The following is a 7,124-nucleotide window of genomic DNA, read 5'->3' as shown; positions in this document are numbered from 1 at the left end:
GAGAAGAGAGGATGAGAGAAGAAGTATGAGGGAAGAAGAGAGGATGAGAAGAATATGAAAGAAGAGAGGATGAGGAAGAAGAAGAGAGGATGAGAGAAGAAGATGAGGGAAGAAGAAGAGTGGATGAAAGAAGAAGACATACTGAGAGAAGAAGAGGGAAGAAGAAGAGAGGATGAGAGAAGAAGATGAGGGAAGAAGAAGAGTGGATGAAAGAAGAAGACATACTGAGAAAAGAAGATGAGGGAAGAAGAGAGGGTGAGAGAAGAAGAGAGGATGAGAGAAGAAGTTGAGGGAAGAAGAGAGAGGATGAGAGAAGAATAGATGATTAGAGAATAAGATGAGGGAAGAAGAGAGGATAAGAGAAGTAGATGAGTGAAGTTGAGAGGATGAGAGAACAAGAGAGTAGAAGAGAAGAAGATGAGGGAAGAGAGGATGAGAGAAGAAGTTGAGGGAAGAAGAGAGAGGATGAGAGAAGAATAGATGATTAGAGAAGAAGATGAGGGAAGAAGAGAGGATAAGAGAAGTAGACGAGGGAAGTTGAGAGGATGAGAGAACAAGAGAGTAGAAGAGAAGAAGCCTCCGGTGGTGCAAAGCTGAATCACTGTGAGTGAAACTAACACAGTCTTATGTCTGAAGCGAGACGCCATCACTTCGACCGACCTCCGTCATGCACTACAGTGAGTATCTTCAGGCAGGTTTGACAGTGGTGGTTTTACACAAGGCCGACTGTGAACAAAACTCACGTGGCTCTGAAGTGATTCAACACTGTTCACACAACATTATTCTTAGTTATTCTAATTTATATACCAGATTCTATACCGGATTCTTATTCATGTACTGTGTTGTTCACGTAGATCATTCTAATAGATCTACTACTGTACATTACATTGTTACTGTATTTTAATATACTGTATTGTTCACATAGTTCATTCTAATGGATCTCCTACTGTACATTACATTGTTACTGTATTTTAATATACTGTATTGTTCACATAGTTCATTCTAATGGATCTCCTACTGTACATTACATTGTTACTGTATTTTAATATACTGTATTGTTCACATAGATCATTCTAATGGATCTCCTACTGTACATTACATTGTTACTGTATTTTAATATACTGTATTGTTCACATAGTTCATTCTAATGGATCTCCTACTGTACATTACATTGTTACTGTATTTTAATATACTGTATTGTTCACATAGTTCATTCTAATGGATCTCCTACTGTACATTACATTGTTACTGTATTTTAATATACTGTATTGTTCACATAGTTCATTCTAATAGATCTACTACTGTACATTACATTGTTACTGTATTTTAATATACTGTATTGTTCACATAGTTCATTCTAATTGATCTCCTACTGTACATTACATTGTTACTGTATTTTAATATACTGTATTGTTCACATAGTTCATTCTAATGGATCTCATACTGTACATTACATTGTTACTGTATTTTTCTAATATACTGTATTGTTCACATAGTTCATTCTAATGGATCTCCTACTGTACATTACATTGTTACTGTATTTTAATATACTGTATTGTTCACATAGTTCATTCTAATGGATCTCCTACTGTACATTACATTGTTACTGTACATTGTTCACATTTCATTCTAATGGATCTCCTACTGTACATTACATTGTTACTTATTTAATATACTGTATTGTTCACATAGTTCATTCTAATAGATCAACTACTGTACATTACATTGTTACTGTATTTTAATATACTGTATTGTTCACATAGTTCATTCTAATTGATCTCCTACTGTACATTACATTGTTACTGTATTTTAATATACTGTATTGTTCACATAGTTCATTCTAATGGATCTCCTACTGTACATTACATTGTTACTGTATTTTAATATACTGTATTGTTCACATAGTTCATTCTAATTGATCTCCTACTGTACATTACATTGTTACTGTATTTTAATATACTGTATTGTTCACATAGTTCATTCTAATGGATCTCCTACTGTACATTACATTGTTACTGTATTTTAATATACTGTATTGTTCACATAGTTCATTCTAATGGATCTCCTACTGTACATTACATTGTTACTGTATTTTAATATACTGTATTGTTCACATAGTTCATTCTAATGGATCTCTACTGTACATTACATTGTTACTGTATTTTAATATACTGTATTGTTCACATAGTTCATTCTAATGGATCTCCTACTGTACATTACATTGTTACTGTATTTTAATATACTGTATTGTTCACATAGTTCATTCTAATGGATCTCCTACTGTACATTACATTGTTACTGTATTTTAATATACTGTATTGTTCACATAGTTCATTCTAATGGATCTCCTACTGTACATTACATTGTTACTGTATTTTAATATACTGTATTGTTCACATAGTTCATTCTAATGGATCTCCTACTGTACATTACATTGTTACTGTATTTTAATATACTGTATTGTTCACATAGTTCATTCTAATGGATCTCCTACTGTACATTACATTGTTACTGTATTTTAATATACTGTATTTCACATAGTTCATTCTAATGGAGTTTACATTCTAATGGAGTTCATTCTAATGGATCTCCTACTGTACATTACATTGTTACTGTATTTTAATATACTGTATTGTTCACATAGTTCATTCTAATGGATCTACTGTACATTACTGTTACTGTATTTTAATATACTGTATTGTTCACATTTCATTCTAATGTTCCTACTGTATTTACATTGTTACTGTATTTTAATATACTGTATTGTTCACATAGTTCATTCTTGTTCACATAGTTCATTCTAATGGATCTCCTCTCCTACTGTACATTACATTGTTACTGTATTTTAATATACTGTATTGTTCACATAGTTCATTCTAATGGATCTCCTACTGTACATTACATTGTTACTGTATTTTAATATACTGTATTGTTCACATAGTTCATTCTAATGGATCTCCTACTGTACATTACATTGTTACTGTATTTTAATATACTGTATTGTTCACATAGTTCATTCTAATGGATCTCCTACTGTACATTACATTGTTACTGTATTTTAATATACTGTATTGTTCACATAGTTCATTCTAATGGATCTCCTACTGTACATTACATTGTTACTGTATTTTAATATACTGTATTGTTCACATAGTTCATTCTAATGGATCTCCTACTGTACATTACATTGTTACTGTATTTTAATATACTGTATTGTTCACATAGTTCATTCTAATGGATCTCCTACTGTACATTACATTGTTACTGTATGGATTTTACATATACTGTATTGTTCATTTCATTCTAATGGATTCCTACTGTACATAGTTCATTTTAATATACTAATAGTTCATTCTAATGATCTCCTACTGTACATTACATTGTTACTGTATTTTAATATACTGTATTGTTCACATAGTTCATTCTAATGGATCTCCTACTGTACATTACATTGTTACTGTATTTTAATATACTGTATTGTTCACATAGTTCATTCTAATGGATCTCCTACTGTACATTACATTGTTACTGTATTTTAATATACTGTATTGTTCACATAGTTCATTCTAATGGATCTCATTACTTGTTACTGTACATTACATTTCATTCTAATGTTACTGTATTTTACTGTATTTTAATATACTGTATTGTTCACATAGTTCATTCTAATGGATCTCCTACTGTACATTACATTGTTACTGTATTTTAATATACTGTATTGTTCACATAGTTCATTCTAATGGATCTCCTACTGTACATTACATTGTTACTGTATTTTAATATACTGTATTGTTCACATAGTTCATTCTAATGGATCTCCTACTGTACATTACATTGTTACTGTATTTTAATATACTGTATTGTTCACATAGTTCATTCTAATGGATCTCCTACTGTACATTACATTGTTACTGTATTTTAATATACTGTATTGTTCACATAGTTCATTCTAATGGATCTCCTACTGTACATTACATTGTTACTGTATTTTAATATACTGTATTGTTCACATAGTTCATTCTAATGGATCTCCTACTGTACATTACATTGTTACTGTATTTTAATATACTGTATTGTTCACATAGTTCATTCTAATGGATCTCCTACTGTACATTACATTGTTACTGTATTTTAATATACTGTATTGTTCACATAGTTCATTCTAATGGATCTCCTACTGTACATTACATTGTTACTGTATTTTAATATACTGTATTGTTCACATAGTTCATAATGGATTCCTATGTACATTACATTGTTACTGTATTTTAATATACTGTATTGTTCACATAGTTCATTCTAATGGATCTCCTACTGTACATTACATTGTTACTGTATTTTAATATACTGTATTGTTCACATAGTTCATTCTAATGGATCTCCTACTGTACATTACATTGTTACTGTATTTTAATATACTGTATTGTTCACATAGTTCATTCTAATGGATCTCCTACTGTACATTACATTGTTACTGTATTTTAATATACTGTATTGTTCACATAGTTCATTCTAATGGATCTCCTACTGTACATTACATTGTTACTGTATTTTAATATACTGTATTGTTCACATAGTTCATTCTAATGGATCTCCTACTGTACATTACATTGTTACTGTATTTTAATATACTGTATTGTTCACATAGTTCATTCTAATGGATCTCCTACTGTACATTACATTGTTACTGTATTTTAATATACTGTATTGTTCACATAGTTCATTCTAATGGATCTCCTACTGTACATTACATTGTTACTGTATTTTAATATACTGTATTGTTCACATAGTTTACATTGTTACTGTATTTTAATATACATTCTAATGGATCTCCTACTGTACATTACATTGTTACTGTATTTTGATATACTGTATTGTTCACATAGTTCATTCTAATGGATCTCCTACTGTACATTACATTGTTGTTACTGTTTTTTAATATGCTGGATTCTTGACATAGCTAATATATCCTACTGCTGTATATATCATTCTCATTTTGGTGTATATATAGTATGCATATATTGCATTTGGATTACTGATAAGTGTTATTTGGGTTGGTAACCAGATTCGTTCTGACATTCATGATTTCTTGTTTCTCATATTTGATTATCGTTTGTGTACTTGTTTCACATTTTAACTTAGGAGCTAGTAACAGAAGCATTTCACTGCACCCGCTATATAACATCTACTAAACTGTGTAGGCAACCAATAACCTTTTGATTGGATTTGAACAAAACAGCAGGCTTCACAGAGTTGAGCTGGCGTGCGTCTCCAGTGGCTTGTGGACCAAGCGGGGTTTGAACCAACAGCCCTGGTCATTTCAGCTACTCAGAACTACACAGAAGACAGGATACATAGACGGTTCAATGAAACAAAGAGACAGTAGAAATACCTTCCAATAAACATCTAGAGAGAGAACAGTGTGGTCCACGTCATACTTGGTTAGGTCATTAATATGGGTCAGTGTGCTGTATTGGTGATCTTCTCCCTCAGTCCGGCAGACAAGAGATGCATCAGAAACTGCACCTCGTTGCGAGGATTCAATTCCGAGGGTCATTTGCAAAGAGGTGCTGTGATTGAATTTGGAGGCCAGATGGATCTTGTATTTAATTTTCGGAAGCCTGGGCAGGTCTCCCGTGCCTGTGTTCATACTATCACTTTGTGGTCAAAATGGTGGACGTTTTTTCCCCCCTGTCTCTCTCTCTGTGTCTCTGTCTCTCTCTCTCTCTCTCTCTCTCTCTCTCTCTCTCTCTCTCTCTCTCTCTCTCTCTCTCTCTCTCTCTCTCTCTCTCTCTCTCTCTCTCTCTATCTCTCTCTGTGTCTCTGTCTCTGTCTCTCTCTCTCTCTCTCTCTCTCTCTCTCTCTCTCTCTCTCTCTCTCTCTCTCTCTCTCTCTCTCTCTCTCTCTCTCTCTCTCTCTCTCTCTCTCTCTCTCTCTCTCTCTCTCTCTCTCTCTCTCTCTCTGTCTCTCTCTCTCTGTCTCTCTCTCTCACTCTCTCTCTCTCTTTCTCGTTCTCGTTCTCGTTCTTTTACTTTAATCCAGCCAGCGAGCGTGCCCCCAGTCAAATGGAATAGGACAATGAATGATTCATCTTCATAACTGTGGTCTCTCTCTCCTTTTCTCTCGCTGTCTCTCAACCTTTCTCTCTCTCTGCCTACCTCACTCTCTCCCTTTCTTCCCTCTCTCCATCTCTCATCTCATCCACCTACCTCCCTCCCTCTATCTCTCATCAATCTTCAACCCCTCTCATCTCTCTCTCTCTGACAACAACAACAATAACCCCAGCGTAGGTAATTAGATTACATAGCAGAGCGGTCCAGGAGTGTACCTGCTGCCTCCAACCTGATTCATACTCATTAGGCCTTTTCATCCATTACACCATGATAACCTAACATGATTCAGAAGGGGCGAGTCAGGGGCGGTCCTCGTTGACTTCTCCAATCTGCTCCCGAAATTACATCCAAACTAATAACCAATGAGTATACAGTAGATGGGCTATACCTCCATTTGAAATCTGCCCGAAATGGAAAATCATTGAAGAACCTACACCATTTTTTACAGACAAACATTTCTATAATATCAGCGGTCTGGGGATGTTGGCTGTTGACTGAACAAACATGATCAGCAAGCGTCTTCCACTGAGACAGACGTCTTTTTTTCAATAGGGGGATGGTCTCAGCATCGTTTAGGTCAGTAGTATTGAAGGGTGGCAGGTGGGGACCTGGCATTAATGAACATGAATTGAAAAACACTAATTGCATCTGGGCCCTCTGTAGGTAGTTCCCAGAATTAGGACCGCTGACGCATACAAACATGAATGGCATGGAGAGAGAGAAGGACATGAAGAGAGAGAATGACATGGAGAGAGAGAAAGGGAGAGAGAGAATGACATGGAGAGAGAGAAAGGGAGAGAGAGAATGACATGGAGAGAGAGAAAGGGAGAGAGAGAAGGACATGGAGAGAGAGAAAGGGAGAGAGAGAATGACATGGAGAGAGAGAAAGGGAGAGAGAGAATGACATGGAGAGAGAGAAAGGGAGAGAGAGAAGGACATGGAGAGAGAAAGGGAGAGAGAGAAGGACATGGAGAGAGAAAGGGAGAGAGAGAAGGACATGAAGAGAGAGAA

The sequence above is a fragment of the Oncorhynchus gorbuscha genome, unplaced genomic scaffold (genome assembly GCF_021184085.1).
Source record: "Oncorhynchus gorbuscha isolate QuinsamMale2020 ecotype Even-year unplaced genomic scaffold, OgorEven_v1.0 Un_scaffold_1871, whole genome shotgun sequence".
Classification (NCBI taxonomy): Eukaryota; Metazoa; Chordata; class Actinopteri; order Salmoniformes; family Salmonidae; genus Oncorhynchus; species Oncorhynchus gorbuscha.
The sequence above is the reverse complement of the archived record's forward strand: the minus strand, read 5'-3'. Positions refer to the sequence as shown.